A 12,416-nucleotide genomic window follows, 5' to 3' on the forward strand; every position below is an offset into this window, starting at 1 on the left:
TACGGGTTAGGTTTGGGGTTAGGGAAAATAGGATTTTGATTGGGACTGAATTGTGTGTCCCCACAAGATTAGTTGTACAAGAGTGTGTGTGGATGTGTTTAATTATACAAAAATAGTAAACAAATGAAAATTTGACCAACTGGGGACATTTTGTTAGTCCCCACAAGGTCAAATGTTACTTCTGGGGGTTTAGGGTTAAGGTTGGAATTAGGGTTAAGGTTAGGTTTTTGGGTTAAGGTTACAGTTAGGGTTAGGGGTTAGGGAAAATAGGATTTAGAATGGGACTGAATTGTGTGTCCCCACAAGGTTAGTTGTGTGTCTCACAGGAGGTTGGTGGCACCTTTTTTTGGCACTTTGGTACTATTTTCACATGTACAGTGCCTTGCAAAAATATTCACCCCCCTTGGCGTTTTTCCTATTTTATTGCATTACAACCTGTAATTTAAATTGATTTTTATTTGGATTTCATGTAATGGACATACACAAAATCGTACAAATTGGTAAAGTGAAATGAAAAAAAGAACTTGTTTCAAAAAATTTGAAATTATTTCAAACTGAAAAGTGGTGCGTGCATATGTATTCACCCCCTTTGCTATGAAGCCCCTAAATACGATCTGGTGCAACCGATTACCTTCAGAAGTTACATAATTAGTTAAATAAAGTCCACATGTGTGCAATCTAAGTGTCACATAATCTGTCACATGATCTCAGTATATATACACCTGTTCTGAAAGGCCCCAGAGTCTGCAACCAAGCAAGCGGCACTATGAAGACCAAGGAGCACTTCGAACAGGTCAGCGACAAAGTTTTGGAGAAGTACAGATCAGGGTTGGGTTATAAAAAAATATCAGAACCTTTGAACATCCCACGGAGCACCATTATATCCATTATTTAAAAAAAATGGAAAGAATATGGCACCACAGCACACCTGCCAAGAGAGGGCTGTCCACCAAAACTCAGGGACCAGGCAAGGAGGGCATTAATCAGAGGCAACAAAGAGACCAAAGATAACCCTGAAGGAGCTGCAAAGCTCCACAGCAGAGATTGGAGTATCTGTCCATAGGACCACTTTAAGCCGTGCACTCCACAGAGCTGGGCTTTACGGAAGAGTGGCCAGAAAAAAAGCAATTTCTTAAAGAAAAAAATAAGCAAACATGTTTGGTGTTTGCCAAAACGCATGTGGGAGACTCCCCAAACATATGGAAGAAGGTACTCTGGTCAGATGAGACTAACATTTAGCTTTTTGGCCATCAAGGAAAACGCTGTGTCTGATGCAAACCCAACACCTCTCATCACCCCGAGAAGACCATCCCCACAGAGAAGCATGGTGGTGAGCATGGTGGTGGCCGCATCATGCTGTTGGGATGTTTTTCATCAGCAGGGACTGGGAAACTGGTCAGAATTGAAGGAATGATGGATGGTGCTAAATACAGGGAAATTCTTGAGGGAAACCTGTTTCAGTCTTCCAGAGATTTGAGACTGGGACGGAGGTTCACCTTCCAGCAGGACAATAACCCTAAGCATACTGCTAAAGCAACACTCAAGTGGTTTAAGGGGAAACATTTAAATGTCTTGGAATGGCCTAGTCAAAGCCCAGACCTCAATCCAATTGAGAATCTGTGGTATGACTAAAAGATTGCTGTACACCAGCGGAACCCATCTAACTTGAAGGAGCTGGAGCAGTTTTGCCTTGAAGAATGGACAAAAATCCCAGTGGCTAGATGTGCCAAGCTTATAGAGACATAGCCCAATGCACACTCAAGTTTTCAGTTTTTTTCTTATTTCTTGCTTGCTTCACAATAAAAAATATTTTGCATCTTCAAAGTGGTAGGCATGTTGTGTAAATCAAATGATAAAACCCCCCAAAAATCTATTTTAATTCCAGGTTGTAAGGCAACAAAATAGGAAAAGTGGTGTGAATACTTTCGCAAGCCACTGTATGTGGTGAATTTTCTAAACTCCACACTGGTAACACTTGTTACGCAGCCAGTCTGACATTCAAAACCTTTCATTGTGCATCCATTTAGTTTGTATACATCTTTCACCACACAACCATTGATCCAGAATATAAGTTTACTGTGAAATATAATGAGTACATTGGTTTAATCACCAAAACATATTGATATCTTCGCTTTTTTGTTGATTATAGTACATGACTATCACGTTTCAGGTAAGACCCAGATGCAGACAACGTCAAAGTAACAACAGTTTATTAACAGAACAGGGGCAAGCAAAAGACGGGTCAAAGGCAGGCAGAGGTCAGTAATCCAGATAGGTGGGGCAAAGGTACAGGACGGCAGGCAGGCTGAATGGTCAACACCGGGAAACCTAGGAATCAGGAACAATCGAGAGACAGGAGCAGAGGGAAAAACGCTGGTAGGCTTGATGAAACAAAACAAACTGGCAACAGACAAACGGAGAACACAGGTGTAAATACACAGGATAATGGGGAAGATGGGTGACACCTGGAGGGGTGTGGAGACAATCACAAAGATAGGTAAAACAGATTAGGGTGTGACAATGACAGTTTTTCAATACACTACTGTGACGACTCTCCCACTCTGTCTGCCGTATTCCCTCTTTGTTCTTGTTTCGTTATTAGGATGCTAGTGGGCGAAGTTGGGAGGGTCGTCAGCTACATGGGAAACACCTGGGCCCAGTGTGTCCCAGGATAAATACACCACTTCTCCATTCATGGAGGAGACTCTCTCCATGCAGACACCTTTATAGATTTTGTTGTGTTTCTTGGTGGTTTTTTGGTTGTTTACTTTAGCATCTTTCAACACCCTGCATTATCACATTCATGCATGCAAAACACTCACTTACACTACTGATTACTGATTACACACACCATTGTATATTATACCTAGTTACTTTACTTAATAAATATATACACTGCTCAAAAAAATAAAGGGAACACTTAAACAACACAATGTAACTCCAAGTCAATCACACTTCTGTGAAATCAAACTGTCCACTTAGGAAGCAACACTGATTGACAATAAATTTCACATGCTGTTGTGCAAATGGAATAGACAAAAGGTGGAAATTATAGGCAATTAGCAAGACACCCCCAATAAAGGAATGGTTCTGCTGGTGGTGACCATAGACCACTTCTCAGTTCCTGTGCTTCCTGGCTGATGTTTTGGTCACTTTTGAATGCTGGCGGTGCTTTCACTCTAGTGGTAGCATGAGACGGAGTCTACAACCCACACAAGTGGCTCAGGTAGTGCAGTTCATCCAGGATGGCACATCAATGCGAGCTGTGGCAAAAAGGTTTCCTGTGTCTGTCAGTGTAGTGTCCAGAGCATGGAGGCGCTACCAGGAGACAGGCCAGTACATCAGGAGACGTGGAGGAGGCCGTAGGAGGGCAACAACCCAGCAGCAGGACCGCTACCTCCGCCTTTGTGCAAGGAGGTGCACTGCCAGAGCCCTGCAAAATGACCTCCAGCACGCCACAAATGTGCATGTGTCTGCTCAAACGGTCAGAAACAGACTCCATGAGGGTGGTATGAGGGCCCGACGTCCACAGGTGGGGGTTGTGCTTACAGCCCAACACCGTGCAGGACGTTTGGCATTTGCCAGAGAACACCAAGATTGGCAAATTCACCACTGGCGACCTATGCTCTTCACAGATGAAAGCAGGTTCACACTGAGCACATGTGACAGACGTGACAGAGTCTGGAGACGCCGTGGAGAACGTTCTGCTGCCTGCAACATCCTCCAGCATGACCGGTTTGGCGGTGGGTCAGTCATGGTGTGGGGTGGCATTTCTTTGTGGGGCCGCACAGCCCTCCATGTGCTCGCCAGAGGTAGCCTGACTGCCATTAGGTACCGAGATGAGATCCTCAGACCCCTTGTGAGACCATATGCTGACACATGCACATTTGTGGCCTGTTGGAGGTCATTTTGCAGGGCTCTGGCAGTGCACCTCCTTGCACAAAGGCGGAGGTAGCGGTCCTGCTGCTGGGTTGTTGCCTTCCTACGGCCTCCTCCACGTCTCCTGATGTACTGGCCTGTCTCCTGGTAGCGCCTCCATGCTCTGGACACTACACTGACAGACACAGGAAACCTTTTTGCCACAGCTCGCATTGATGTGCCATCCTGGATGAACTGCACTACCTGAGCCACTTGTGTGGGTTGTAGACTCCGTCTCATGCTACCACTAGAGTGAAAGCACCGCCAGCATTCAAAAGTGACCAAAACATCAGCCAGGAAGCACAGGAACTGAGAAGTGGTCTATGGTCACCACCAGCAGAACCATTCCTTTATTGGGGGTGTCTTGCTAATTGCCTATAATTTCCACCTTTTGTCTATTCCATTTGCACAACAGCATGTGAAATTTATTGTCAATCAGTGTTGCTTCCTAAGTGGACAGTTTGATTTCACAGAAGTGTGATTGACTTGGAGTTACATTGTGTTGTTTAAGTGTTCCCTTTATTTTTTTGAGCAGTGTATATTGTTACTCCTTACGTTGTCTCCCTTTTGTTACGGGCTTTGAGCCGGTTCGTGACACTACCCATTAAAATTAACTGAACATCAAATTTACAAAATGTCTATCCCATCTGTGATCAAAGGTGTCACCATTCAAGACATCTTTCACAATGTTATCAATTTAAAGAAGCAATGTTTAGCAGGCACCATTGCATCAAGCATGTCTTGAGCATTTGGCCATAGGTTCATAGGTTCTCATCAACATCACAGTAAAAGTACTTGGGGAAAAACCTTTTGGCATGGCTAATCCAAGCCTGACTGGTCTGGATTGAAATCATTGTGTCCTCATCATCCATGGCCTGAAGGAGAGTGGTACGCTCATGGGGATGGAAGTCCTACATCTTCCACCTGAATTGTAATCGTGTGTTGTATTTTACAGTATTGTACGTATGTATTGTTGTGGTCCTGTACGTGTCTCAGTTCATAAGAGCATGGCATTAGCAACACCTGAGCTGTGGGTTCGATTTCCACTGGGGTCAAATACCAACATGTGTGGACTGTTGTCACTTTGGATGAAAGTTTCTGCTACGTAAATGGCTTATATTACGGTATACAGTGCTGTATTGCGCATTGACATTGTATTAATGCACTGTAGGAGCTAGAAACACAAACATTTTGCTGCACTTGCTGTAACATCTGCTAATCTGTGTATGCAACCAATAAACTTTTAATTTGATTGGATTTGTTATGAACAGTACATCTCTGATCTTTTCAATAAACTTTTTTGAAGTCACCATTTAGCCTATAATAGTTAATTGGAGTATATATCATACTTTTTATGTTTCTACTTTATAGACATACATTTTCATTATGTTCTCAAAATTTGTAGTAGACAAACCAGTTCAAATCTATAGGTTCACCAAACGTTTAAGTGATCATCATTAAAGAGCATTCGGATTAAGTAATATAACAAAAGTAATGTGAGCATTGCATTGTAAAAGGCAATTACTTTATATGAACATGTATTGCAATGTGAAACATGTATTTCTGAAACACTGATTAAGTTTGGTGAAAAAGTGACTGTATGATTTTGTGTGTTGTTCAATCAGATGTCAGCCGCGAGGGTTAGGCCTATGGCTTTGTGACAATGATCAAGAGCAGTTGCTTACAGATTTTGACAGCTCCAATGCAGTTACACCTCCGACACATCCAAAACATCAGCTATGACACAGCCAAAATATCAGCTATGCGGGTGTCGGCTATCGCCGGTTAACGCTTGATCTGATTAAATCTAGGCTTGTGCTTAGAGTTTTGAACAACTGCCTTATAGATGACCTGTTTTGAGTTTTGTACTAAGAGTTGTAAAAATGTACCACGTACTTGTGAAAATTGCACCAAAGGGATTTTAAAAAATCTGTAATTGGGGAGGATGGGCTCATAGTAACGGCTGGAATGGAATAAATGGAATGTTATTGAACTCATCAAAAATATGGTTTCCATGTGCATGATACCATTCCATTCACTCGATTCCAAACATTATGAGCCATCCTCCCCTCTGCAGCCTTGTGTGTGTGTGTGTGTGTGTGTGTGTGTGTGTGTGTGTGTGTGTGGGGGGGGTGGAGGTGTGTTTCACATGAGAGGGTGTGTGTGCACATGTGCCCACTCATTTCTCAGTAGAAATTTGACCTTAAAGCTCTGTAAGCTATGTAGCCAACATGAAAAGCATCTATCAAGGGATGGCCTGAGTGCATGTTTGAAAATGTTTCATCTGTTCTGCAACCACCTTTCCCCTGGGTAAAATATATGTTTTATGCTCCTCTTTCAAATGTAAATTCATATGGGTTTGTTTTTGGCGTGTGAACTAAAGTGTTATGGTCAAATGTACCCAGCTTCTTGAGTATATAGCTTCTTGAACGAATTATGCAAATGGTGTTTGATATGAACGGTGTTCATTTCAATTCATTTCCAGAAAAGAACATGAAGTGAGAATGTCTACTAATTGGAGGGTAGGTAATCAAAGACTGTGTTTCAGTTCTCTATTGGAAAGAAAGCAAAAAACAGTCAGAGGCTACAAATCCCCAAAGTGTTAACAGTGGAACTTCCATAGGGATCAACAATTGAGTACATCTTTGATTCTTACTTAAACATAAAAAACTATTGTTTGCCTATACGTGTATTGTTTTGCATAATAATAGCCTGCATGCAGTGAGGGTGTAGATTTATTTAGATTCAGCTTCCCTTTGAGTCAATGGCAGCACTGGTATAGGCCCATCGCTGTCCGGTAACTGAACGCCTGAGGCTCAATACCAGGTTATACAGTATATTCTTATACACTGAGTGTATAAAACATGAGGAACGCCTTCCTAATATTGAGTTGCACCCCCTTTTGCAGTCAGAACAGCCTCAATTCATCGGGGCATGAATTGAGGCTGTTTCCCACAGTTGTGTCAAGTTGGCTGGATGTCCTTTGGGCGGTAGACCATTCTTGATACACAAGGGAAACTGTTGCAGCGTTGCAGTTCTTGACACACTCAAACCGGTGCGCCTGGCACCTGCTACCATAACCCGTTCAAAGGCACTTCAATCTTTTGTCTTGCCCATTCACCCTCTGAATTGCACACATACACAATCCATGTCTCAATTGTCTCAAGGTTTAGAAATCCTTCTTTGACCTGTCCCCTTCCTCTACACTGATTGAAGTGGATTTAATAGTTGACATCAATCGGGGATCATAGCTTTCACCTGGATTCACCTGGTCAGTATATGTCATGTAAAGAGCAAAGGTTCCTGTTTTGTACATTCAGTGTCTCCATTGTGTGCTTTGAACTGCAATGCATAAAATACCCACCAGAGAGCTCTGTGGTGCTTTGTATGCCAGGCCCATCAGTGAGTTTCAGATTAGTGAACAACAATGGGGATTAGGTTTTTGCAAGCAGTCTGACCCGTCATTCTTAAATGTGGAAGACTAACTGCTTGATGTCTGGCTCAGAGCAAATCATGTTCATCGAACACTGAGGTCAAATAACCCACTCTCTGTGACCCAAAACAGTATTGGTCTGCTTATTTTATGAATCAAGTAATTTAGTCACATTTTACCACTGAGGTATGTCTATTGTAGCCTATTACTCACAGACCATTAAGAAACTGACTTGCATGGTCATCATTGTTTTTTAATGAAAAATAATTCGGATATTAGGCAATAGTTTGGTAGCCTGGACTATCGGTGGGACTCAGGGAATGGGATATGAGTCAAAACCAAAATACTAGTCTGTGCAAGGTTTCTCTACATGTTTCTTCCAGCGAAGTAAAAAAAAATGTTTTAAATCAAATGCCAGAATTTAGTCTTTTCGATGTGTTATCTCTATTTATTGCGATATTCTGCACATTTTGCAATAATTATCTAACAATGAGGTTGTGGAAGAACCAGTTATTCGTATATGTCTCAAACAGAAGCGTATCAATTTGCTATGTCATGAAACACACAGACAGAACCACACCTTGCTTTCTCTCGTGCACTTACACCTGTACGGATGGATTACTATGGCAACAGGTTGCCATTGGCGACGAGATAGCCTACTACATCTCTTTGGTGGGAGTGAGTGAGGGGGACGACAAAAGCTCTGGGTGGATGAGCAGGCAGAAATATTAACAGCTTGAAAGAAAGAGAATGAAAATGGGTATGTTTAGATAAAATGCTTGTTATTGTTTTTCTCGCAAAATACTGAAAAATATTACGCTATTCATAAATGTATTGCCTTTGGTGCGCGCGCTGACGGAATTTCCCGCGCTCTTCTGATACAACAGGTAAGCGTCACGCCATCTTCTCACTAGTCTAAAGTAGGCCTAATACATAAATTATTTTGAGTAATGTTTTGGTAATTTATTTTAGCATTTAAATGCCATGCTGCTCATTGAGTGACATTAAAGAGACAAACTTGCCTATTTTTCTGTATTATCATTTTGGCACCTGCGCACAGGCGAGAGAATGCCTTGAATTTTCCTTTTAATTTCCCAATGTCGCACTGATAGAATATTTTCTGATATCGATTGTTATTGTAATAGTCTATAAACTCTTACAAAACATCTTAAAATAAACATGTATTTAAGGGTGTGTCCTGTTTTCTAAAAATAGCTGTTTTCTATTATCAAAATGGTGTGGTTTGTCAATGCGCAACACGTGCCATTCTGTTACATTATTTCAGAAGTCAGTAGATCCCAGGCAAGTATGTGTTTGTTATGAGATATAGCCTACAATGTCCATTCTCGACACTGTAGAATCAGTAACAAAACGTATGGAACCCCTCTTATAAAAGTATTATTCTCTCCAGTTTGACTAATAAAAACATATTTAATGAATGCTGTTCAAAGCCCTCCCTACAAAATGACACTAGAAGTCAGCTGTAGAATAAAATCATAATTTAAAACAAAACTCATTCTCTTGGCACTTTTATAGTCAACTCTGTCCATGTCTACACAGGCATGAACAATCATATTATTTAATGTGTCAACTGCCTCCTTGATTCTTTGTGTAACTGAGGCTTCCATAATGCAATGACAATGCAAAAAGGTCAAGTAAATGCGAGGAGACTTGATTTTATATTGCCTAACAACAATCAGCAGAGTAAAATGCGGTTGCTAGACTTAATTGCTCAACAATATAGTACCTTGAAGGGACAGAATTAAAGAACTGGAGGAGGTAGCCTATATCAAAAGCACTGCTTAAACATGTTCTTTTTTTTGTAGTCTAAATTATTTATTTCGTCGTGGTAAGAAATTGATATTAGCTTACATTCATCAACAAGTATATTGTATTAACTAATATCGATTTATATCAGACTGATTTTTATTTTTTTACCGTAAAACGGACAAAAACTTATTTTGGTTCCTTTTCCATCAGCTGTGCCTACTGCCACATCACCTGTCACTTTCCTCTGGCAACACTATAAGTCAGCAGGGTGAACTATCATTCTTGAGCCCTAAGTGTGATGGATTACAGGATGTTCATCCTCTGCCCATCACAGAGAAGCAGGGTTGAAGGCTTCTCTCCCGAGAGTCACTGGCAGAGATATGTCTAGAATAAAGGGCTCTTTCGTCTTTCTCCTCACCATAAGCCATCACATAACACCACCGGCTTTGCCTGTCATCCCCTCCCAGGTGACGTTCTCAATCTCTGTGACAACGCTTAACGCTTACAGAACCATGAGGCCTAAATCCAGCCCAAAAGATCCTCTTAAAGCTCACAGTCGAAAGAGAGCAAAACACTCTTACACAATGCTGCTGCTTGGAGCCTGAACCATTCAAAGCAACAGGGAGCCACCCTGCTCCAGTTTAAGAGTGTTACCACACACTCTGCTGGCATTGTGTTTGCTGCCCCCGCTTGGCTTGTCCTTTTACATGGCCGTGTTGCAGTGTTCTGATGTAGGCAAGCCAGTAGTTAGAATACTTTTTACCTTTGCAAGTATTTACTATTCTTGCCTAGCCTCTACATTAGTAGACCAAGAAAGAATCTAAAATACATTTTTATTTCCACTGTAAAGCATTGTGGCGATTTTAGCATGTAAATCTTGGTGGGGCAAAAAACAAAGTGGGATACATGCCAGCAAAGCCACTACACAACACTAAAATATACATTAATTGCACTATACCACTGCTACACCTGGCTATCAGCGGAGCCTTGTCTGGCAGCGAAACAGTTCATTCAGCCTCATTTGCTGCCTTTTAAAAAAACATGGCTGATATGGCTGATTTGCTTAAACAAATGTGGTTTCTACTGACAATTGAGATGTACAATCTATGGCATAAGGGGGTCGACAAGCGGATCAGAGGCAATCCGTAATTTCGATTAAGACATTAATGAGCGAGCTAGGACGGACGTAGTCGATATAACTATTTGTTCAGCACTTTTGAAATGTACAGAGACCGAATTCAGAACATGGGCCGTTCTTACAGTGTTCTCCCTGTACACCAAGTCAGAACCGTAGGATAAATGAAGGGGGCATATAAGCAGACAATGAAAGCTCTTACAATATTCAATGATTACATTTCTCAAAAAAAAGTTAAAGACTATTACCAAGTCAGAACAGTAGGCAAAATTAAGAGGTGAAAATAGACCAAATTATTAGGGTGAGGCACATGGGCTACTAACAGCTTACTACACAACATACACTTAGTTTATTACTTTGTTACTTTATCTCCCTGGCATATTAAATCATTTATGCAGGAGCATACAATACATTTTTGACTCACTTTGTTGTGCTGTGCTCACTTGAACAGGAACATGGCGGTCCTTCGTGGGCAAATTTTGTCATCAAACTTTGTCATAAAAGTCTGGCATTCTCTGGATTTAGGATGCTTTCAAGACAAATGGAAACGGGAAAAAAAAGTTTGAATCATGATGACGTCAGTGATCTTCAGGTCGTAGCTCTAGAAAGAGGCCCGAGTTCCGGATTTACAATTCCGAGTTGGTTGAAAGTTCCAAACTTATTTTCCCAGTCGTAACTCGTTTTCCCGAGTTCCCAGTTGTCTTGAACTCACTAAAGTCAGATTTTGCAGTTCCGAGTTAACAGTTTTTTTGACGCCGGCACAAATCTTGCTTCATTGACAGCATGGCCAATGTTGAATGTTTATAATTTTAAACTAGGAAAAGAGACCCTTAATCTTAGACTTGGAACCACACAGCCACAGCCACACCACTCAATAGCAGGCTAATGATTGCTTTGCAATGCTTGCAGTTAGCTACTGATTCCTTCCAAACCACTCATTGTTGAATTTGCGATGTCCATTGGCCGATGAGCACCGATGCGTTTTATCTATAATTTTTCTTCATTATTTCTCTTCATATGACAAGGATTAAAATGGATTTGCCAGTAGAGTGTCAACTTGATTCATTTTACTAGGCAAGTAAGTTATGAACAAATTCTTATTTTCAATGACAGCATAGGAACAGTGGGTTAACTGCCTTGTTCAGGGGCAGAACGACAGATTTTTACCTTGTCCGCTCGGGGATTCGATCTTCCATCCTTTAAGTTACTAGTTCAACGCTCTAACCACTAGGCTACCTGCTGGCCCATTCATGATGATGACTGCTAGCGAAGATTTTTAAAGTATGATGTTGACATGATCAGTCCAATCAAAGCTACTGTATAACATGATTTGACATAATTTTATCTGTGGCCAATGACCTTGAGCCTTCTTGGATGGGCACTTCAACTCTATGGCAGCACCCAAGGGGCTAGAATTTCCAATGTCTACCCTTAGACTTGGCGGTGATGTAGTGTCCCCATGAGTGACAGAACACTGAGCCAATCATGGCGCAACACTCCGTATTTTCTGCTGGCTTTCCCCACCACCACAGAAAGCACTAAGCTAGGCTGAAACACCTGCATTTTGGAGCTGCCTTACTCAAGAAAACAAAAAAGAGGCCATGTTTGTATGCAGCTTTATTAACTCAATATATATATTTTACATTGTTTGCAAACTGATATGTGACACATATTAATACCAAAATAACATGCAAAACAGGCAAACCCCACCTGCCCTGAATGACGGCTCGCCACTGATTATATACAATGCATTTACTCATATTTGATTGGTTTAGCTTTCACTACAGGTGCCACCAGTGCTCCAGTATCTTCCCACATCTGTAAGTGATTGTCTGAGGAAGGCAGGAGGAGCAGTGACGAGATGGATGAGGGGTCCAGGATGGCTGAGGGGAAGGCTGCCTTTGTCTTTGTTCTCCTCCTCTTCATCGCCCTGGCCTTGCTCATCGTGCGCTGCTTCCGCATCCTGCTGGACCCATACCGCAGCATGCCCTCCTCCAACTGGACAGACCACACAGAGAAGGACACGTTTGACTACCGCATTGTCTAAGGAGGACCTAAGGAGCTCCCTCGACACTGTATTTCAGTTGAAGCACTGTCAACTATTGCAATGCTCGAGGAGCAACTTTGTTTATCCATTTTGCCCAAGGACCACATGCTGTA

This window comes from Salvelinus namaycush, chromosome 37 (genome assembly GCF_016432855.1).
Source record: "Salvelinus namaycush isolate Seneca chromosome 37, SaNama_1.0, whole genome shotgun sequence".
Taxonomy (NCBI): Eukaryota; Metazoa; Chordata; class Actinopteri; order Salmoniformes; family Salmonidae; genus Salvelinus; species Salvelinus namaycush.